The sequence below is a fragment of the Mustela erminea genome, chromosome 9 (assembly GCF_009829155.1).
Source record: "Mustela erminea isolate mMusErm1 chromosome 9, mMusErm1.Pri, whole genome shotgun sequence".
Taxonomy (NCBI): Eukaryota; Metazoa; Chordata; class Mammalia; order Carnivora; family Mustelidae; genus Mustela; species Mustela erminea.
Window position 1 is genome coordinate 106,250,674 of NC_045622.1, and position 22,535 is coordinate 106,273,208.

The 22,535-nt window shown below is 59.3% G+C and overlaps 1 protein-coding gene across 1 annotated transcript in view; it reads right to left on the minus strand.

Annotated features, from left to right (window-relative positions):
• MACROD1 (mono-ADP ribosylhydrolase 1) overlaps nt 1-22,535 on the minus strand; it is a 141,533-nt gene that overhangs the window by 105,369 nt on the left and 13,629 nt on the right.

Genomic DNA, 22,535 nt, shown 5'->3' on the forward strand with positions numbered 1-22,535 from the left:
AATCTCTTTTCTATTACATGGCAATTTTCCTTTAAATTTCCCCTAAAAAAAAAAAAAAAAAAAGTGGGGGGTGCAGGGGGAGAAAAGGGGAGGCAGGAGAGGAGGCTGCCGGGCCAGGCGAGTCATTTGCATTTTGCGAATGAGGCCTCTTGTAAGCTCAGCTCAGGCGTGGGGCCCAACGTATGGAATGCTTAAGAGATTACTAAGAATAAAATCTATTAATTAGTCATACTCAATTCCGCAGACATGATGTGCATCAAAAGCTTCTTTTCTTCCCTTTTCTCCTTCCCTTTTCCTGCGGCCTCCCCGAGGAAGCCTCCATCTTCTCTAAATTGGCTCCGACTTCCTGGGCCGCCTCCACGGGAACATGGCGGCCGCGTGGCTGACGAGAGGGCCTCTCCACCCAGGGCCGGAAGGCCAGGTTTGGGGGCAGGAGGTGGGGCAGTGGTCCCTTCCGGCTCTGAGTGACGCTGGCAGGAGAGGGGACAGCAGCTAGGGAGATGGCAGTGGCTGGGTGGTGGCGGGGAGGGGGGGCTGGGCTTCCCCACCCAGAGCCCAAGGCCCCTGCCTGCCCTGTGCTTCTTCTCCCTCCCTCTTCCTCCTTCCTCTAGGGGTCCAGGGAGGCCCACCAGGAGCAGAAAGTGAGGAGGGGCTAGGAAGGGTCTCCAGAGAGGTAGAGGGAAAGCATGTTTTGTAAATCCACAGCCTCAGTTTCCCCTTCTGCAAAGTGGAGGGTGGGCTGAAGCAGGAGTCGGGCTTCACCCCAAAAAGCTGGGGGCTCTAAAGGCCAAGTAAGGGCTCCTCCCTTGCAGTGATTCTGGAAGTTTCTAGTTGATCCATGGCAGGTGACAGAGGCCCAGAGTGAGAGGGACAGGTCAGGTGAGGCTCCTTGCAGGGCCTGGGGTGGCTGACAGGACTGGAGAAGTGGCGGGCAGCGTGCCCAGGATGCCCCTGAGCCTCCCTCCTTCACCTGCTTGGAGCTGAGGCAGGAGGAAAGGCAGGAGGAAAGGACAGTCCCTGCCCCTACCCCACCAAGGGCAGCCCAAGTCCCAAAGCAAACCCACTCCACTCCGGAAATCTGCTTCTTGCCGAACACACCAGGGAGGAGGACGGGGCTTCTGAGCCTCACGCTTATGAAAAATACAACAAGGAAAATTGGATGCGGCAGACAGGGAGCAACGGAGCTGGGGAGGCAACCAGGAGAGAGCTGGGGCATGTGCTGGAAGGAAGGGCTCTGGGCTGCACAGTGGCCCGTGTCCCCAAGAACTGGACCTGCTCTCAGGGCCAGGAACACAGCCAGGGGCAGCTGTAGGCACGCTGCGTGCCCTGTCCCTTCCCTGTGCTCGGATCAGTGCAGGTGACGGGCAGAGGCCTCGAGCTGGCTGGGCGCCAGGGTGAGTGCTAACAAGCAATTCACAGCCCTGCACAGGCCTTCCAGAAGGCAGACAGAGGAGGCATCTTTTTTCTTAAGGAGGGATAAAAAGGCTCAAAAATGCAAATCATTACCGTTTACAACCAAGCGAGTCTGCTAAATTGATTAGAAGAGATTAAACTCCTTGGAGGTGAGGGGAAAGGGGGATTTTTCGCATGTTATGAACCTGCCCCCAGTGGCAATGTGCAAAGCAGGGCTTTTCCAGGCTGGCTCCCGGGCTGCCCCCCAACAGCCCCAGGAGGAGCTGGGGGTCTGCAAGGGCTGATACCACACAGGCGGGAGCGCACAGTAACAGGCTGTGTTGGGCAGAGCCTGGACTCAAGCACTGCTCAGGGAAGGTACTTCCGTCCCGGTCGCCTGCCCTGTGCTTGGGCCTCTGGGACAGGGTGGGCTACGCGGCCCACAAAGGTCATTCAGAAGCTGTCCCAGCCCCCAGCAGAGACTCCACCCCTGTCCTCCAGATTCTGTCTGCCTTCAGGGATGAAGGAGCTGGTCTAGTTACTTAGAGAGTAAGCCTCTCGGGCCATGCACTTTTTTGCTTCTTTTCTGTCCCAGGGTGGGTCTGTGATTCATTCCTCCAGGAAAGGGTGCGGTGGCAACCAGAAAGGGAAAACTCAAAGTCAGGGAAGAGAAACCCCCTGCTAGCACAGAAATAAGATAGTGAGCTCTCTGTCACTGGGAGCATTCAAGTACTTGATGGGGATATGGCTGATCTTTTCCTCCCTAAGTCAAGGCCTTTGACTGTAAGACCCTGGTTTCTACCCTCACTTTATCATTTCCCCAAGACCCTATATGGAACCTATCAAGAGATGTTTACTGTGCTGTTCAAAATGACCAGCATCCCCGAAAAGCCCGCAGCCGGGCCACCCAGGTCTGTCAAAGAGCTGCTTGTGCCAAGAGAAATGCTTCAAAATTCCCATCCTCAGGGTCCAAGGGGCACCGGGAGAGGAAGCACAGACACGCTCGCTCCATCTTGGAGTCTAGAGCTGGAGGCCGGAGGGTGACCACCCCCTGCGGCTGGTCCCCGTTCTCCAAGCTGGGACCCCCACCCCGCAGTGCGCCCTCTGATGTCCCACCCCCGGCTCCCTTCCCCTCCCGACACACAGCGCTGTGGGCTTCATCCATCCTTCCCAGCCAGGTTGACGGCTGCCTGGGGCATTTTTCACTCTGTGTTTTTAAGCATTTACCATTTCTTTTGAAATGGTCCAAGTAGTTGCCTGAAATATCCACATCTGTTTCTTTAAGAACACTCACAAAAGGATCCCCTTGGCTCCTGAATCCCCCCCAAACACCCCTGGCCCCTGCCTCCCTTCTCTCTCCTCCACCTCTGCATTTTTAATGTATTGTTTCTCTCTGCTTTCGGAAATTCTCCCGTCACTGGGGTCAGCCGCTTCTCACCATAAGTGGAGGTGCAGGTGTGCCTCAAACCCCCAGTGCTGCGGGGGCCAAGCCAGCCCTTTCTCCATGTCACCCCCGAAAGACACTGTGCAGGAGGCCGAGCCGGTGAGCTACCCTACTCCCCAGACAGAGCCTGGCAGGCCCTGGGCTTTTTGGGACCACTGTCCCCGAATGGCCCCTCCCGCTCCATTACTAAGATGCCGCACCCTGCGGAGGTCTGACCGGGCCCCCACTTCCTAGCAAAGCGAACCCCTCAGACACCTGCGGCTACCACGGTGCCCTGGGCCCTCTTTCCCACATCTACCCACACTGCCCCCCACTCCCACCCCCACCTAAAAACCCAAAAGCCAGAGTCTGTGGAGAGTCCCTGCAGGAGGGTTGGCTGTCATCACCCCAAAATCACTTATAGGGCCATCAGGGTGAGTGGCCGCGCTGGCGAGATGCCAGGTCCCCATGCACCTCTGCACCCGGTCACCGAGGCCCAGCACAGCGCCTGGCACACAGGGGCGCTCCATTCTCTCTTCTCAGAGCCTCCCTTCGCGTCTTGTCCGCCCCGTTTGCTGTCTGCCCGCCCCGGGCTCAGCGCAAAGGTCCCAGGCGGATGTGCCGGCAACGGCCTCCCTGCCATCCCGCACCTGCCTCACCGGCAGCCAGCACGGGGAGGGGCCCCTCTCAGCGGCTTTTCCTCCCAGAAGCATCTCACTCTGCCGTCCCTGGGACGCGCCGATCACCAGCTGTGAGCCTGAGGGGGGCATCCGGCCACCGGGCCAGCTCTCACAGCCAGCTTGACTCGGTGACTCGGTTTCCTCTCGCCGAGCAGGGCCTCACATAGGTGACACCTGGGTGTCTCCCCTTGCCTGACGCTCCCGTCCAGACTCCCTGCTGCACCCACCGCCCCCCCAGCCACCGACCTGGAGGAACTAACCAGGCTTTCTCCTCAAGACAGAAAAACCAACGCGACTGGGCGACAATCCGCTAACGCAGACACGGGGCGGCCGTGCTTACCTCCCCGGAGCCGGGCCACCGGGCTCCTCTCCTCTGCCCCTTGCAGGGCGCGTGTTTGCAGAATGTCCTACCCAACCCTGGCTGGTCTAGTTTTTGGAAGGTTCTGGATACCCATGAAGAAGACACACCACCCTGAAACTGGCCTTAGGTGTTGTTTTGTTTTGTTTTGTTTTTTAACCCAACCCAGCTGAGACACCCACTCTGGCGTCCAGAGCCGAGTGCCAGGCTGCAGCACGGGCTGGGGTGGGGGGAATTCTTTGGCTGGAGGACCCTGGTGCCTTCCAGCTCATAAAGAGATGCTGAGAGCTGTGGGGAGGAAGCCAAATAGCCCAGCCTTGGAGGTTTGTCATCTGCGAGGGAGAGAGATGGCGTTGGAGGCTTGGGGAGGCCACGGGGCTGTGAACACAGGTGAGCCTGGGCTCTGGCGCCCTTGTGCGCTGCGGCTGGCGGGAGCGGATGCCCGCTAATTATGAATGTCACCAGGCAGGTGTGGACAGGGAGGTAAAGGCAGAAACTAAGAGAAACCCCATGCCTCAGCACTGCAGAGTGACTGTTTGCTAAGAGCCACCGATGACAATTCCCTCTCCTGACGTTAAAAGGTTGTATCTCATTTGGTATTGTAAAGATTTCTGGAGCCACTCGGCCTTCGCTCCGTGGGATCCATTCCCAGCGGTCCAGGAGGAAGAGGAGGAAGAGGAGGCCAGGGAGGGATTCTTGGCCGACCCTGGAGGATGGGACACAAGGCGGGGTTCGCGGCCACACGAGGGCTCGGGGAGGGCGGGCCCGTGACCAAGGCCCCTTCTGCCTTCCTGCCACCACCCTGAGCTTCCGCCGCTGGGCCCCCACCTTCCCCACCTGCAGAGCCAGCCCTGGGAGGCCAGGCGGACACTGCTCCTGGTCTCTCTTCCTCCTCCTCCTCGGAAGGGTAAAGCAATCTCCGGGGCTGAGTGACGGGACTCCCCGCACTGCGGCCTGCGGCCGTCCGAGACCGGGGTCCCGCCTGCCTCAGTCCCAACCTCACCCCCAGACGGGGGTTTTCGGGAAACCGAGTCACCCAAACACCCACCACGACCACAACACAAACCAAAGTGCACTGCGAACCGCCCTTTGGCCTCCTTCCTGTAGGTGCCTTGAAACTTCAATGTTGAGATGAATGTGATTAACTATTTGGTCCTTTTTTCTGTTTGTCTGTTTTCATATAAAATGTCCAAGTCCACTTTCCTTGTCCTTTCTTGAAATAAATAGAAAGATTTAACTTTTACAGTCATCTCGGCTGCTGACTCGGCTTGGGGTCCGGCGTCCCAGGGGCCAGGTGTCTGCAGCCCCTCCCCAGGCCCCCTACCCCGAGGTTCAGCTCTGCCTTGTGGAGCCCACACCACGCCCCGGCACAGAGCAGTGGCCGGGGGGGACAGAGAACCTGGGGTAAGTTCCCAGGGGCACGATCAGGATCAGAATCATGAATCTGTAGCAGGGCAAATGGACCTCAGACCCCATCCCACGGGCCCTGGGAAGGTAGACTACCAGCTGAAGGTCGACTCCAAGAGTAGCCGGCTGTTAATGGGAGCTGTGGGTTATCCCATGAGAGCTCTGGCCTCCATGTGGGCAGCTAGGTTAAGGCTGGAACCGGATGGGCGCTGGGGACACCTTGCTGTTCCTCTACTGGGCACACACCAGCCTGGGTTCGTCCCCACCTGCCCAGACACCCAGACGCCTCCACTATATGCTGGGGCCTAGGTGGGGGTCACCCCTGCCTAGATGCGCCCCCACATTCACAACTCTCTAAGACTTCTATGATAACTCATACCCCAATGGGGGAGAAAGGAAAAAAATTATTTTCCATGAGAACAATAGCGGTTTCTGCTAAATTTAACATAAAATAAGAACTCATTACTTCTGCCTTAGATCTGATTGTGTGTCTGGATGTGGGTTAATGAGTTTTTTCCTCATATTCCAAGGAAGCAAAGTTATTTCTCGACATGCCTCGATGGCGGGTGGCTGGGCCGGGGTGACACAGGCATCCCTGTCCCTCGTCGTCTCTTAGTCCTCATCTCCCACTGTGGTAGGAGCCAGCCAAGAGAGACCACTCCAAAGAGCAGCCCATGATGTGGCCTTTGGGCAAGGGCCAAGTGTGTTTCTGACCCTGCCTAGGCCCCAGTACACAGTGGGGGCCACAGGAGAGCCACCCAGCCCTTACCGACATGAGACCAGTTCTCTGGGGAGCCATGTTTCCCCTGGGAGTGTTTCCCTGGACGAGGAGAGAGAGCAAAAGAGAAGGCCTGGGGCAGGGGTGCAGGAAGACAGGTCCGATTCCGGAGCTCCCGCTTTGAACGCTCCGTGTGGCTCCTCCGTAAGCTTAGGAAGGCCCAGCCTCCAGCCACGCCTGATAATCTCTCTGGTAGGCCTGCCCTGACTCGGGCTCCTGGTCTGTGCCTTGGCTGATTTCTGGGCTCAGGTGCCCCTGAAGGCCCTGGGAAGTTCCACTCGGGCACTGTGTCTGGAAAAGCTGTCCCCTCCAGCCCCACACCAGGCCCACAGCGCTCGGGTGATGGGTTCCAGCACCTCCCTCACTGGCTGGTCTCGCCAGCCACCCCTTCAGGTCCCCCGAGCACACTTGCTGGGTACGCAGGAGGCATCCATAAACGTGAAGTGAAGGAATGAGTCAATAAACACCAGTAAATCAATCAACCGGCGGATCTATTGATCAATGGGGAGTCCCAGGAGGGGCAGCTCTCCACAGCCCCAGTGTCCCAGTAATCTGACGGTGTTACTTTTTCCCTCTCCCCGCCCCGCCCCTCCCACCGCCCCAGGAGGGCAAGGGGAGTGGGGGCCTGGGGCTGAGGCCCGGATGGGCCTGCCACTCTGTATATGCAGTGGCAATGCCAAAACCCAGAACAGCCACAGGGCTCTTTCCAAGCCGGGGTAGGAGCTTAGGGTTCCCAGACTGGGTTCCACAGACAGCCACCGTCTGCGGATGTTCTTGGAAACCCGCTAGAGGCAATGTCAGGCTGACCCAAGTGTTCAGTTTCAGGAGGGACAGGGCAAGGGGATGAGGGCACCTCAGGCTGTAGTGAGTGCCCTCCAGGGTGGAAATCCAGACAGGGCTGGGTCATGGGAGGGACTCACCGGGACCCATTGCGGAGGCTCTAGGATCTGTATTTCAGGCCAATGGAAAGAAGACCTAACTAACTAACTAACTAACCCTTTCTGACGAGGAGTAGGTGAGGGGCCGTGAGCCTCGTCCTCACAGGAGAGCAGGCAGAGCTGGCCGTCAGTCCCTCGAGGGGCTATGAGCTCTGGGTGCTGGAGGGGACCCACCTGTCTCCCTGTCAGCTCTCTAGATGGACCCTGGGAGACGGGACCCCCACCACCCCCTCTTCAGCACCTGCCTTGTTCTGCTCCAACCAAGCAGCTTCTGGACCTTTCCTCCCCGAAGACCTCTCAGGACTCACATACACTGAGGTTACCGGCAAGTATGGGGAAAGACCCCAGATGGCTGCCCCGTGGCCAAGGGGCTTCGTACATCCAATTCCACTTGATTGGTCAGATGCAGGGCTAAAAGTTCCAGTTCAAATGGGACAGGAAAAGGGTGGCCAGTACTCCTGTACCTGGATCCCACCCTGTACCTGGGGCCTTACCAAGCATCCTGAAAAAAAAAGCTATCAAAGCCCAAACCACACCCCCACGCCCAAGTTCTGTGGCCAGTCCTCAGCACCCCGCTTAGGAGGTCCCAGACGGAGCAGGGGACACCCAGCCAGCCCCAAAATACCCCCGCAGTGGGTCTGGGCGGTGCGTGCTCATCGACCCTTGGGCGCCCAAAACCAGGCAGGCTCCCGGCCTGGCCCCGACGCTGGCTGCCTCGCCCGCCCTCCGCCATGCCCCAGGCCCACTTGTCCACACCTGCCTCCCCGCCGGCCCGCCGGCCCACCACCCCACCCCGCGCCTCTGAAGGACCCTCTCCTCCCGCGGCAAGGTAAATAGGTTCTCTCGAGCTACTAACTGACAGCACAAATGAAATCCCGGCGCTCCCCCTCCGAGATTTACAGGGGAAGTGAAATCTTATTTGCACTGCTGCCAAGCCTGGGCCGCGATGAAATTATGCCTCGAGAAGAGACCCGGCCGGCTCCTCGCAGAAGCGGCTGCGTCAGAGACGGGCTTATTAAAAGCCACAGTGGCCACATTTCAACCTGTTTCAGGTGTTAAGTAATTTACTGCCACCCAGAATTCAGTGGCAGGTTTTTATCATTTTTACTTCCGTGACGCAGACGAGGGCCCCGCAAAGTCCCTACATAAGGAGTTGCGGGTCTGAACGCTCCCTGTCGCCTCCCCACCGCCAGCGCTGTGGAGGAAACTGGGGGAGCAGGAGCTGGGGAGGGGGTGAGGGTGTAGGGCCGGAGGGCCAGCCGACAGCCCTGACTCTCCCCAGGGTCACATCAGGCTTGGCCAAAGCTCAGAGTGACAGGCTAAGATCCAGGAGCCCAGGGGTCCCCCCAAAGTCCCTGCCAGCAGCAATAGTGTAAGCTCTGTGACAGTATAGACCACCTCTGTCTCAGGACCTAACAGCCCACCCCATGACTGAGCCTTTACTGAGCACCTTCGGTGGGCCAGGCCCTGCCCAAATTAGGGCACTGCAGGGGGACCCCCAAAATCCCGGCCCAATGGAGCTCTCGTTCTACTGGTAAGGACTGAATAAATATCTGTGGTGGTTGATTAAAATCTCTGAGAGGGAAACAAGGCCTTGAAAGGAAAGACGGGGGCACACTGGGCAGCAGAGGGAAGGGGCAGGGAGGGAGGAAGCCCACGTTCCTGAGTGTTCCTGAGCTACGGGCCAGTGGCAGCGGCAGCCTGCAGGCAGGACAGGCTCCCGGAGCACGAGCAGTGAGGGCTTCATGCCCTGCCTTGCCCCTCCCCGGGCCTCCCGAATCCCCCCAGGGGAATGCATGACCTCACGTTCCCAGGAAGCCAGGATGGGGAGCCCTCTGTGGTCTGGGGCTCGCAGGGTCAGGAAGGACCCCGGAATCGTCCTCTGAGCCCCTTCTCTGCAGTGCTGGGTGGAGGGCTGTTTGATGCCTGCTGGCTTTGGGGGGATTAAGCCTATTAAGGAGGCTACTGGGGGCTTATCCGATGCCCTTTCTGACACCCACCCCCCTTCTCCACCTGTTTTCAGATACTCCAGGAAGACCAAGGGGAATCTTCAAAGTCCAGGCTGAGCCAAGAGCAGAAATTCTTTAATTAGCTTTCTCTTGGATCGGGGCCCTGGCAAATGGATTAGCTGTGGTGGGGTGGGAGAAAGGGACTGGAGTCTTCCTTCAAGCAGAGATTACAAGCCTAGGGTGAAGGGCTGTGGGTGGAGGGGGCTGTCACCGGGGATGGCGGATCCCTGAGCAGGCCCTCCCCAGTCAGTGACTCCCCGGGGGGCCCGCGGATGAAAGCTGTCACCAGGAAGATGCAGGGTGTGCGCTCTCGGCGAGGCCTTGGTCCTCGGGAGCTGGCGCGGAAAGATGCTTGGCGCGGCCGGGCTGTGTGCCTGGGTCTCCTAATGAATGTGCTTCCTCCTCGGGTGGCCGCCCAGATCTGGAACTTCATAATTAGGGGGGATTTCCTAAAGGGGTGCCCATCTGTGAGAGGTAAGGCAGCACGGCCCAATGGTGCCAGGGACCAGACATCTGTCACTGTGTCCCATCCTCGCTTATCCACATTTTCAAGTGAGCAAACTAAGGTCCACATAAAAGGAGCTGGCCCAAGGCCACAGTGGCCCAGGTTATAACTGGAACCAGGTCCGTCCAGGCTCCTCCCACTGCCCCAAATCCTGGCCCCCAGGGCTCCCTGAAGAGGCCTGAAGAGTGGCAGCAGGGAGGGTCTGTGAGCCTGGAGGAAAAGGCACAAGTGAGCCGCCACTGAAAATTGAAGCAGGGAATTAGGCCTCGCCATGTAGGCCTCTTCCGGGAAGCCTTCCCTGACCAGCCCACAGCGCTCTGGATTCCCCATCAAGGCACTGACTGACAGCCTGTGCTGTAACTCTGTTGCCCTTATTATATACTGAGCACCTCATAGAGGCAGGGACTGCGTCTTCATCCCCCATACTCTCTGAATGAAGGCAGAAGGGCTGTGCCCACCTCAGTCTGGGGACGAGAAAGAAAAGCCCAGTAGGAGGCTGGGCCTCCAGAGCAGAGGAAGGGAAAGATCCCAGGAGACAAGGTCCAGGCTAGTGTCTCTCCGGAGCCTGGGGTTCTCTTGCTGGCCGGCTTTGCCCAGGGAGGTGCACAAGGGGTGGGTAGGGGGGAGGATGCTTCAAGGACTCGGAGACCCAGATTCCTGGGACCAAAGCCGTTTGAAGTACACTCGACTCGTGCTCTCCCCCTTGAGCTCTGCATCAAAGGCAACCCTGCTGTGGTCCGGCCTCGCTGCACTCTACAGATAAGAGCTGCCCTCACAGGGCAGCCTGCGAAAGGGCGTCTGGGCCACCCCCAGCTTACCCCTGGCCTCCCTGCTCCCAGTGCAGCAAGCTGAGCCACCCCTAGGCCCCAGTCTGGGCGCTCCGGCTGGCTCCCCCGTCCTAACCCTCTGGACAGATCGGCACCAGGGTCCGGTCCCCAAAGCTGTTCCAGCTCCCTGGGGGATCCCAGACGCCTAAGTCACATCTCCCTTGCAGCCCCAGCACCGAGGGCCCACTGAACGAATGAAGAAGCACAGAACTGAAGGAACCACTGTCTACAGAGGGCGCATGGGCGGGAGGTGTAACTCAGGTCCAACAGGTTGCATCAGGAAGGAGCTGTGAGGGGCGGGGCCAGAAAGACCCGCCATAAGGGAGCTGGAGGGGGTGGTGAAGGGGGGAGCCCCCCGGGGAGGGTGAGCCAGGGATTTCAGGCAGTGGTGGGGACCCCGCTGAGACTGGATCGGAGAGCTGTACATGTTTTCTGGCTTAAAGCAAGTATTCCCACACTCCTAGCTTGCGCTGGTTTGGTGCAAGCCGCTGGGGTGAGCCCCAGAGGGGCCCCCGGCTCCTGCCGACGCAGCGCCGCACCTGCGAGATTCAGGACTCCCAGCCCCTGCCTCTCCGGCGCTGAAGAATGATGTCTCTCATTTCAATTAGCCTTTTTCCTGATTACTAGCGAAGTTCTGCATCTTTTCGCTTGTTTACTGGCCATTTGTTTCTCTCCTACCGGGAATCACCGGTCTCCATCTTTTGCCCATTTTTCTTATTGATTTGTAGGAGCTCTTCACATATTAAGAGAGAAGCAGAAAAGGAGCCTTCCCCTGGGCAGACCCTCAGGGCCTCCCTCCAGGGTCCTCGGGCCCAGGAAAGGGAGAAAGATCTGCCTGGGTTCCTGGCTGCTCCCGCTGAATCTGTACACTCATCCAGCTCCCAAATGGCCAACTTTGTCAGAAGATGAAGCGCCTTCTGCAGGTGGGAGTCCCTGCCAGGCCGCGTCTCAGCTGGCAAAACCCAAAGGGCTTATTTTTTACTTACACTGAGAAGCCTACACTGCCAGCGGCTGGCAGGGTGCTTCTAACGGCACCGAGGGGAGCCAGCAGGTGTAGCCAGGCGTGGAGGAGGGAAGGATGACTACCGCCATTCCCGGCCGTTCAGCGGAGGCCATGCCACCAAAGGGGCAGGTCCCAAAGCCGCGGGCCGGCCCTCCCACCAGAATTCCAGGGCTCCCTCTGGCTCACACCATCCCTGCACCCCTCCCAGCTCTGACGGTTCCTCAAGAGTGACCCAGGCCCGAGAAGACACCTCTGAGCCCTACCCCCTCGCCCTCCGTCACCTGACCAGCAACCCCATGGTTTCTTTTGTCCCCAGTGCCTTCCGTGTCTCCGCGGACGAACAACAGGGCCCGTCAAACTGATTTCCAAAGCCTGTAAAGGCAAACACATTTAGGGAGCCAGGAAGAGTCCGGCCCTTCCTCTCCTGGAGTGGTGGCTGCCAGGAGCCCCCGTGGGCCCTTCTGCAGCTGGGGCTGGTGCAGCTCGGGGCCAGCCCACACACCTCCTCCAGCCAGGTGGTAAATGGCCACTGGCCACGTGTTCCGAGGGGCCCACAGCAGCCGGTGGGGGGAAAGCTGCAAACTGCCAGCTCACCCCTTCTCTGACGCCCCTGCCCGGGGCTGCACCGGCTCCCCTAGAGCCCGGAAGGACTCAGCGGCACCCCATGCCACCCGCTCGCTCATCCCCGATGAAGCACCTGGCAGAAGGGCCAGACTGCAGACCTCTCGGGCCACCATCTGGAGCCGGTTATGGTCACCGCACGGTGGTCAGAATGGGCGAGAACCCCCGGCCGAGAGTGGCCTGGTGCGAGGCCTGAGCGATCAAGCCCAGCATCCAGCTCTGCCCTGTCCTTGGCTGAGGCCTTCCAGAGCGCACATGATACCACCTTAACGGCAGCCACCGTGACCCCTGGATAATAAAGGAGTTGGAGTCCCTCCGGGGGCCTGGCTCAGCTCCCCGCCCCACGCCCTCCAATCACCCTCCACCCTGGGCCAACGAACCGGAGAGACACCTAGAACTCTAAGTGGCTACCACGTGCCCACTCCCTTTCATTCATTCACTCACTCACTAATTCAAGGGCGACGTGACAGAGTGGAAAGTACTAGGACGCAGAGCGAGCTCTGGTTCGAGCTTCCCGACTAGCCTGGGGACAAGCCACTCTACAGTCCTGCACTGCAGCTGCTCAGCCTGGAAAAGGGGGGACACCAACGTCACCTCCCCCAGCCCAGATGAGGGGATGACGATCACCCCCCTGCTCAGAGAGTTGCCGGATGAGGGTGGGACCGCCGTCTGAAGCTGGGGGCGACAGGAGGCTGGGTCAGGGATGAGGGCAAAGCACAGAGGGGCAGACGCGGAGGACAAGGCCCACCCGCAGGCAGCAGGAAGGACCAAATGACCCAGCGGTCTTTCCAGGCGAGGATGAAGCAAATTCGGGAGACATGGCATTCAGGCATTAAAGGGCCACCTTCAGGGAAGATCCATTGTACGACCCACAGATCCACAGGCGGGGGGAAGTGAGGGACCCCCCCCCCGGGGCCTGTGGGGACCCCCCCCATCAGAAGTCCCTCACCCTCTTTCTCCTCCAGGATCAAAAACACATCCTGACATGGAATTAGCTCAGCCTCCAGCTTAACCACAGGATGTGGAGAGAAGCAAGGATCTTCTTCTAACCAGGGACGCCTCCCTGCAAAGGGGCCCCGGAGTTTCTGCGGGGCACCGGGGGAACCGGGGTGCCAGCCCACGGGAGCGTGGCGGCGGCCTCCAAGAGGCTCTGGGGCTGGCTGTGGGGCTGAGAGGCGGCATTTGCATGGAGAGCGTTTCGGTGGCTTTGGAATTTATGCAGCTGCCCGTGTGATTCCGGAGGCGAGACGAATCTCCGGCCGCTTTTCTCAGCGGGAACAAGTCTTTCCTCAAATCGATGGTGACACATTTTTAAACTCTGATATTAAGGAGGGAAAGATTTTTCTGGCCCCCTGGGGGCAACCCTTATTAGTCACTGGCTCATCCAAGAGAAATCGCAGAGGCAGACCCAGTGGGCCCTGGCAAGGCGAAAGGCCCAGAGGCCAGGCTGGCTAACACGGGAATAGACAGTGACAAACAAGAGGGCAGGGGGGCGGGCGTCGTGAGTCTGAGGCAAAGCTGTACCGGAAAGACCTGGAGAGCGAAGTTAGGTTTGGGCTCTGGAGCAAGGTACCCAGTGTCCACGGGGGAAATAAAGAACCACCGGTATGGGTGACAGAGGGGAGAATGGAGAAAACGGGAGATCAGAAAGGGGCATTAAGCTGAAGTATAAACTGATTCCAAGTGCGAAGTTACAGAAGCTAAAACCTTGTTCCCCATCTTGCCCTGGCTGCCAGGAAGCTCAAAGCCACTTTTCACATTCAGCAGCAATAGACTTGTTCAGCCTAGTTTTGAGGTGTCAACCAGGCAGGGCCAGGGTAGATGTCAGGAGCCAAGTTGCCCAAGCAGCCCCTAAGAACATCAGATAGAACAGTGGGCACGAGTCGGGGTCTCTCGGTAGACCAGACACCGGCATCGAGTGGCAGGTGGTAGGGCTGAGCAGGGGCCCACAACCAGGCACGGGGCCAGAGGCTGGCAGGGTGGAAAGCACACACCAAGGTCATCCAGGCCTAAGGCTTTCAGGTGTGGCCAAGAGCCCCAGGCTCAGTGTCCCCCGTGTCCCTTGTTTCTGTTTATCCCTATTTTAACGGTTCCCTAGTTTTATTGTACCTATTTTTCAGTGGAAATAGGTGGGTTAAACATTTTTTAAAAATCAATTGCAGCTCAAACGCCCACTTCCTCGGTGATAACAGCCACCATTTATTGAGTTCCAACGACTTGTCACATTTGCATACATCCCACTCCATCCTCTCCATCACCTTGGGCGGGGATGGGGCTCTCCTGCGTTTCTAGATGAGGAAACTGAGGCTCAGAGGGGAGGTGTATCCTGGTCAAGGTCACAAGAGCTCACAAGTGGCCACGGCAGACCCATCCAGTCTGTCCCCTGGCATGTCCCGATTCCCACCCCTGAGCCCCAGAGTCCAGCACTCGGCTCTGTGCACCTGGAGGGGGGTGGGGTGGGTGGGGATGGGGGGTGGGTTCCTGCCTGCCTGCCCTGTTAGCAGAGAGACAAGGCTGAGTCAAGGTCAAGGCCGGAAGGCGGGAAAGACAGTCGGGGGACCCACAGAATTCCATCGTCCCCTGACCCCGCCTATGGCGCCCAGGTCCCCTCTCTGCCAAGCCCCGAGGCTTCAGCTACAGCCCGGCCCACCTTCCTGTGACCCTCACCGGGAAAGTTCCCCGCCGGCTGCCAGACGGGATTTAGCTCCTTTGACAGTCAAAGCTGCAAAGCTCCCGTCGCAAATGTCAATTCTGGGCCATTTGCTTCGTAGATTTTAATGTTCCTGTTTCTCCTCAACATCCTCAGCAAGGTAGCTCTTGCTTTTCAAAAGGGACGTGGTGTTTGATGATGTTTAAACCGAACGTGAAATACAGCCAGGCGGCAATAATAAAACAGACGCGAGCCCTGCTGGCAGGGGAATGGCTGACAGCCGGGCCTCTCTCTCCCCACATGCTACTCCACAGCTAAGCTCCTATTTTTATGGCAATTACAATGTCCGACGAGGGAGAGGAAGCAGCGATGGAGAGGAGGAGGGTGGGGACCGCGTACAAGGACCACTTGTTGCTGCCGGGAGTGGGGTGCAGCGCATGGGATCTTAATGAGGAGGAGCGGGCAATGCCCAGCGAGCGCCCCAGCTGCCGCCGCCAGACCCCTGCGGGACCCTGCTCCACACCCCTGGACCCGAGTCCTCACTGGCTTCCGTCTCCTAACACCCCATGAGGACAGAAAGAGCTGTGTCACCTCCCTGGCCTGGGGGGGCGTGTGGGGAGCAGGAGTCCCCCGACCAGGGCAGCCTGCCTCCACCTAGGGGACCTCGGCCGCCACTGCCACGGGTGGGCACTGCCGCGTGCAGAGCCCTGTCCGGGGATGGAGATGTGGGGACAGCAGGTGCCCGCCCCCCAGGGGCTCCCCAAGGCCCCCCACCTAGTGGTATAGCTGGAACCCTGGAACCCGCAGCTACCCTTCCCCAAGCCCCTAGGGCCCCTAGGTCCCCTTCCCTCTCCTCCGGCAGGGCGCGCCTGTGGGCACGGAAGCTGAGAGAAGCTGTCCGTGGAACTGGATTTTACCCCGGTCTATTTCACAAGTGGCCTCTGGCCCCAGCCTGGCCACCCTCCCCAGGGGCAGCTGTACCCTCCCAACGGGCGATCCATCCAGACAGCAGGGAACGGGAGCCCGGGACAGGGCCCCACGTACGTCCGCGCCCACCAGCAGGGCCTCAGGAAGCATCCGGACAAGCAACGTGCAAAACGAAGAAATGAGCCCCAAGGGTGAGCTTGGACGGAGGAGGGAGAGGAACGGAAGGCTGGAGGCTGCGGGGGTCCTGGGGGGGGCTCCGGCCCTGCCAGCGTGGGCCCGCCACGGCCACTTAGCTCCTACTGGGAGAGCACTTCGGGGACCAGCCTGCTCCAGGAGAAACATCCCCAGGCCCGGTCCCGCACCGGCGGTTCCCATGGAACATATACCCTTCCCCGCTGATGGCTCTGCCACAAGACGGGGGGAGCCTGGCCCCTCTGCCCTGTACCCCACGGTCAGGAAACCCCAAATCAGGAACGACCCCTGCCTCAGCCACCCCGGGTCCTGGAGGGGCTCAGTTTCCACAGGAAGGAGAAGAAGGAGGTACCCTCAGCCACGCCCTGCCCCCAGCCCTGGGGGCTGGTGAGCAGCAGGTGCCCGGCAGGCCCCATCCAGCGGGTCACAGCAGCCCTCCCTCCCAGACCACCACAACGGCAGCAGACGCAGGAGCCGGCATTTCCAGACTCTACTTTATCCTGGACGTTGCGTTGTCTCCTTTCCAACTCCCAACAACCCCAGGAGCTGGGACTGACTGTGCTCTTCTTCCCATGATACAGACAAGAAAACTGAGGCTTGGGGGTCACATGGCAGGCCGAAGGTCCCAGAGCTTGCACGCCGTGGAGCCGAGACCCATACCCAGGCTGGCAAGTCCCCCTGCAGGGCCCTGAGATGGCCACAAGAGCCGGGGGCGGGGGGGCGGTCTAGAAAGTGGGGCGCAAGGAGACTGGCTGAACTGTGGATTCTCTTTCAGGCCATGTTACGTCCTGAGACCACCTTCCCCGTTCCAGCCCACCTGGGGCTGGGCCAGGCCTCAGCCAGGAGGCCCCAGGGTCAGGGCTGGGAATAGGTATGAGCCCACCCGGGGGGTCTGGAGAGAACAGCTTCAACCCAGCACCCCTGCAAACAGCTCAGGCTGCAGAGCTGGGTGTGGAGAGGAAGGGAAGGGGCCCCGGTCCCTGGGGAGGGTCCGTGGCTTCCACGAGTTGCATCCAGACCCCTTCACCTCAGGGACACAGGGGACCATCCGTCTAACGGGCAGGCAAGCCACAGCCTCCTGGAGAGGCCCTAAGCCGGCTGGGCAGCCTCTTGCCAAGGCGCTGGCGGAGCATTCTGGTAGAGCAAGCCAAGGGCTGCAGATCCAGCCCTTTTCATGCTTGGCCAATTTAATGGTCCCCATTAATTTCAAAACACACACATTCCCACAAGCTCCGGCCTCCTCAGCTCAGTGCTCAGGATCCAGAGCGCGCTGGGAACACAGGCAGGCACACAGGTGCGGCGCTGGGGCCAGCCAGCCTCAAGGACAGGGAGGAGCCGCTCGGCAGAGGGTGGGTGGGCAATGGAGCCCTGACATGTGTCTCCTGACCTTGTGTCTGTCCTGATGGGGAGAAAAAAGACAGGGAGGAAGGGCCCAGCTCTGGGAGTCAGGGAGGGCTGCTTTGCCACTTTCCTGCTGTGTGACTCTGAGCAGGTCACTGTCCCCCTCTGGGCTTAAGATACGCTCCCATTTTCCTGTCCAAGCCTGCAAATGCCTTGAGGGCAGGCACCGGGTCATACTGAGACTCACACAGAGCCGGGAACCTCACAAGCAGGCCGCACTGTGTACTCATATGCAAAATAGACCCCCCCTCCCTTCCAGCCCTGGCATCTGTGACCAGCCATAAGGGGCTGAGTGGTGTCCGGGCTGGGGCAGGAGGAGGAGGCCCGGGGGGGGGGGGCTGGCACATCTAATTCCTCCCTCTGTCTGACCCATTCTCCAAGGCATTCAAATAGTCATTTATTCAACACACTTTCGTTGAAACTCAGGACAAAGGGTCAATGGGTCGAGGGTCCATGGCCTGCCTTCGTGCTCCCTGTGGAAGGACAGGAAAGATCTGGCTCATACACAGGAGACTTGGCAGAAGACCCTGGGGTGGAAGGAGCTTTCCAGGGTCCTCGAATCCTGCCCACTGGCCAAGCTCAGCTCGCTGGACCAGGCCCTGTGAGTCCTCAAGGGAATCTCAATAATTCAGGAGGGATCCATCATTTATGAATTTATGTAACCGCTTCTCGACCTTGTGGAGATAAGCCGCCCTCCTCCTCCAGTGGTGGAAATTAGGCCTTGGCACTGTCTCGTGTGTTCTGGGGAGGGGGCCAACTGGACCTCAGGCCTCCCTGCTGGCCTTCCGATCCGCTCTGCCCCTCACCCCAGACTAGAAGTAGAGGGAGCTTCTGAGAAAGAGGGAGCTTCTAAGCATCCCCCTAAAACCCCAAGTCTGAAAGGGGAGGGTTTGGTTCCTGGCTCGGTCTTTTACCAGCACTAGGGCCCCTTCGGAGCCTCAATTTCCTAGTCTGTAAAATGGGGCAAATACTAGTTCCTGCCTCAGAAATGAGGCGATGTGGGGGGGGGGGGGCCCTGGCTCAGACACTGAATAACAAGTCGCCCCCAGCCTCGAAGCAGGGGCTCCAGGGGTGCCACCAAGCAGACCTCAGGAGCCCACAGCCCACAGGTGACAACGCACCTCTTTGACCTGAAGAGAAAAGGGAACAAAGATGAGGTATTTCCACATACCCTCAAAAATACAAGGATTTCCGGGGCACCTGGGTGGCTCAGTGGGTTAAGCCTCTGCCTTCAGCTCAGGTCATGATCTCAGAGTCCTGGGATCGAGCCCCACATCGGGCTCCCTGCTCGCAGGGAGCCTGCTTCTCCCTCTATTCCCTGCTCATGCTCTCCCTCTCTCTCTCACAAAAATAGATAAAATCTTAAAAAAAAAAAAAAAATGAGGATAACCTGGAAGCTCTAGGGTCTGGCAAATCTCCCCTTGCAGCACCACTACTGGTTAGCTGTGTGGCATTAAGCAAGCTACTTCACATCTCTGAGCCTCAGTTTCCCCCACTGGCACCGTGGGCTAATATAATAATACCAGGAGGCCAGGAGAGGTGGCACGGGAGTGCGTACAGCCTGGCCCTGGAAGGAGACCCTCACCCAGGACTGGCCAAGGCCCGTTCCAAATCCCTCGGAGCTTCCCCAAGCGCCTCCCACAGGCCCTGCCTCATCCCTCCCTGCAAGGGCTCCCCCCGCTCTGCCCCTGGAATGCCTTCTTCCAACTTCTGACTCAACGTCCCCCGTCTTTTGTTGTTGTTGTTTTGAAGATTAATTTACTTATTTGAGAGAGAAAGAGAGAGAGAGAGTGTATGTGTGCACATGAACAGGGGGAGGGGCAGAGGGAGAGAAAGAGAATCTCAAGCTGACCCCCGATGAGTGCAGAGACCGGTGCAGGGCCCCTGAGATCTTGGCCTGAGCCGAAACTAAGAGGTGGCCACCCAACTGACTGAACCACCCAAGTGCCCCCACCCCGCCTTTTTTTTTTTTTTTTTTAAGATTTATTCATTTATTGTAGGCGGGGGGGGGGGGGGGGGGCGCTCCCTTCTCAGCACAAGCACCGCCGCCATTTTGCCTCCTCCAGGCAGCCTTCCTGTCTCCCCCACTCTGCAGGCAGGACTCCCAGCCCTCATGTACTTTGCTGTTCTTCTCCATTCACGGGTCTCACCTCACAGTTGGCATTCCAGCGTGTGTCTTTTGTAGCCCAGGGCCTACCCTGATGCCTGGCGCAAAACAGGCCCTCCACACGGGTTCACCGAATGAAGGAGAGGCCGCACACCGGTTCAAATCCCGACGCAGTCACCTGCCCTGGTCTGATCACTGAGAAGCTACCTGCCTCAAGGATGCCTCGAGGTCAGCGTCACAGGGTGGGCGCTGAGGGAGGGGTGGGTTCTCACCCAGCAAGAGCCCAGCTGCCCGCAGGCAGCCCATACCCGCCCCCCACCAACTGCAGAGAGGCTGCTGCCGTCGGAGGCAGCCGGCAAGCCTCAGCAAACACATTTAAATCCGAAGTGACAGATAAAGCGATTTACGGCGACAGTTTAGCGTCAGCTCACTTCCCACAAGGCAGCCAGCGTCCCTCAGCCCCTCCTGCTTGCTAGTCCATCAAGGCGGTCTCTAAATCACGGACTCCCAGCGGTGGCCCAGGGACGGCTGGGGCTGGGCTCCTGGGGGGGGGGGGGTGCCCAGGCAGCAGAGGAAGGAGGAGGCGAGCACCGGGCTGGCTCCCGAGGAGGAGGGGGCGAGGAGCGGCCGGCAGATTTTCACAAATCAAAGACCAAGACTTAGGGAAACAGAGTGCCACTTCACGCCTTATTTTAAATAAGTAAGTGGCTTCAAAACTCCCAGCGAGGCCAGCTTGTGGCGGTGAAACATGGCTCCCCACCCGTTCCGCACGTCCTGGCGTGCCCGCCTGGGCCCCTCAAAGGCCTCGCTGACCTGCCTTGCCTCGCGCCACCTCCTGGCAGAATTAATTGGTCCCTGCGGCGTCGCATGCCACTTTGTTCAGACCTCGCTCCCAGGGCTTTGTCACATTATATTCTACTTAGCTGCTCTCGCACTTGACTTCCTGATAACAATTTACTAGGGGCTCGCTGTGCGCCAGGCCCAGGGCCCAGCACGGGATGGGCCTGAATTCCTGGCGTCCTCACGGCCACCCTGGGTAGGGCCGAGGATGCTCCCTTTTTCAGATGAGGAAACAGGCTTGGAGCCGCCTGGCTGGAGGCCACCAGGCCACCATCCGGAATGCTGGGATTCCAGTCGGCCCCTGGTCTCTGTGCCATAGCCCTGACTCGCCGGCCAGAGATGGCTTCGAAGGGAAAGATTCCTTCTGTCCTCACAAAGTCTCACATCCATCCCTGCTCTGTCCCGTTATGCCCTGAAGGCCAAAGTCAGCAGCGGGACCCCCGGGCTGGCCAAGAATGGAGGTCTTTCTTTGTGTTGAGACATTTCCTGCCCGGGGCTCAGCAGTCTGCCAAAAACTAGGGACCCACAGGCACAGGCCTGGTGAGCTGGGAACCTCAAGGGCAAGGAAGTGGCCCAGTCAAGGTCATCCCCACCCCCCCACCCTGCCCATGGCAATGAGAAGATCGAAGCATTCCACAAGCTGAGGCACCCCCCTCCCCAGGTAGAGACCCACAGATCCCAGACCTGAGCTGTCTCTGGAGGAGGTGCCAGGCACGGCTGGCCCCAGACACTGCCTGAGGGGAGGTGTCATAGGCCAACCTGCAGGGACAGCCCTTGAGAATCTTCTGCTCCAGAACCGGGGGCTGCAGGGGGCTCCCCGGTTTATCTTGCCAGCATGGCAGCCCAATTTAATTAAGATGGATGCAGCGTGCCCCCGTGGGTAGGAGCCATGGCTGGCTACCAGATGGCGGGAGCCTGACACTCTCTGGGTACTGCCCGAGCAAGCAGCCTGGGCAGCAGCCCATGAAAACACAGCCAAGGTGGGCCTGAGGCTGCCTGTGCCATACCCGGATGCTTGGGGGGGGGGGTTGATCCTACCCATGTGACCTCCAGCCCTGCCACCCACCTGCCCGGCATCCCTCCACAGCACTCTCTGCCCCAGCGCCCCTCCACATACTACACAACATACTTCTCATCACAACACACACACCCACCATCACAGACACCACCCACAGTACACACGCTCCAATCGCGTCTCAAATACCAACAGAGTGGGGTAAAAAGCAGGCCTGGACTTCAAAAGCCAGAGGACCGGCTGGTAAACAGCCTGGTCGCCCCAAGTCCTGACAGGGGCCGTGGGCAGAGTGGCTCGGTGGGCAGGGAAGGAAGCAAGCAGGCCCCTGCCAACCCCAATGGGTGGGAAGGAAGCCTGCAGAGAGGCGGGAGACACCCCAAGCCCACAGCTCTGCAGGATGGTGGGAGTTCTGGGCATCCCAACCACCGCCCCCCCTGCCCCGTTACCTCGCAGGTCCCTCCCTGCTCCCCTGTTGCAGTCCCTGCAGCTGGAGGGAGGCCCAGCCAGCGATAGCACCTTCCTGCCCTGCCCAGCCCCCACCCCCAACCAGCGAACAGCGACAAAAAGAGACACCCTCCCCACTACCGCCCCCACGCAAAATCCAGAAAGTCCAAAGCTGACCTCAAGTCCCCAGCCCAGTCCTACCCACACCGCTCCCCACGGGACCAACACTGGCCTTAGCTTCAAAAATAAAAATGTAAAAACTCCCACCCCGCTATAATTGCTCGCTCCTTTTCCCCATTGTGGTGGCTCCGCGGTCGGCGCTGAGAAGCAATTATTCATGGCTAATGATTATAATCAAGTCAAATAGAATTTAATGGACACGTATTCTCTTCCTGCTTGAAACTTTACATATGAATTAAGCACATATGGGTTTCACGAGGCACAGACCAGATTTATGCAGCCCCGAAAAGCCCCACGTTGCCGCGACTTTTATTCTGCTAATAAACAGGCTGATTTACGGGCGCCGCCGGGTGCGGAAACCGCGATCTCTGCCGCCCCCTGGTGGGCGGCAGGCCGGGGCTGAGCCAAGGCCGTGGCGGGGGGGAGGGGCCGGGGAGGAAACCAGAGGACTCTGTGTTGGGGGGAGGGGCTCCGGGCCAAGACCACCAAGGACCCCTGGGGTCTGAGTAGCGGCAAGGCCCCGGGGAACACCGGTGCCGGGAAAAGATCTTCGGGAGGACCTAGAGGGGAGGCTGGCTGTGTGCAGGAGCCCCCCATGCGGAGCCTGCCTCAGACATTCCCTGGGGTTCCACACCGGTTCTGGGTACCCCCTGCCATGAGACTCTAGAAAAAAGGGAGACCCCAGGAAAACATTCCAAGAAGTGCTGAATAAACTGAGACAAGCAGGGAGAGATGAAAGCTGCTTCTCGGCAGGAGGCACCCAGGCTCCCTTGGCACTCCTGGGACAGGGTTGATACCCAGGATGATGACTGGGCCATGGATTCTAGCAGCAATGAAT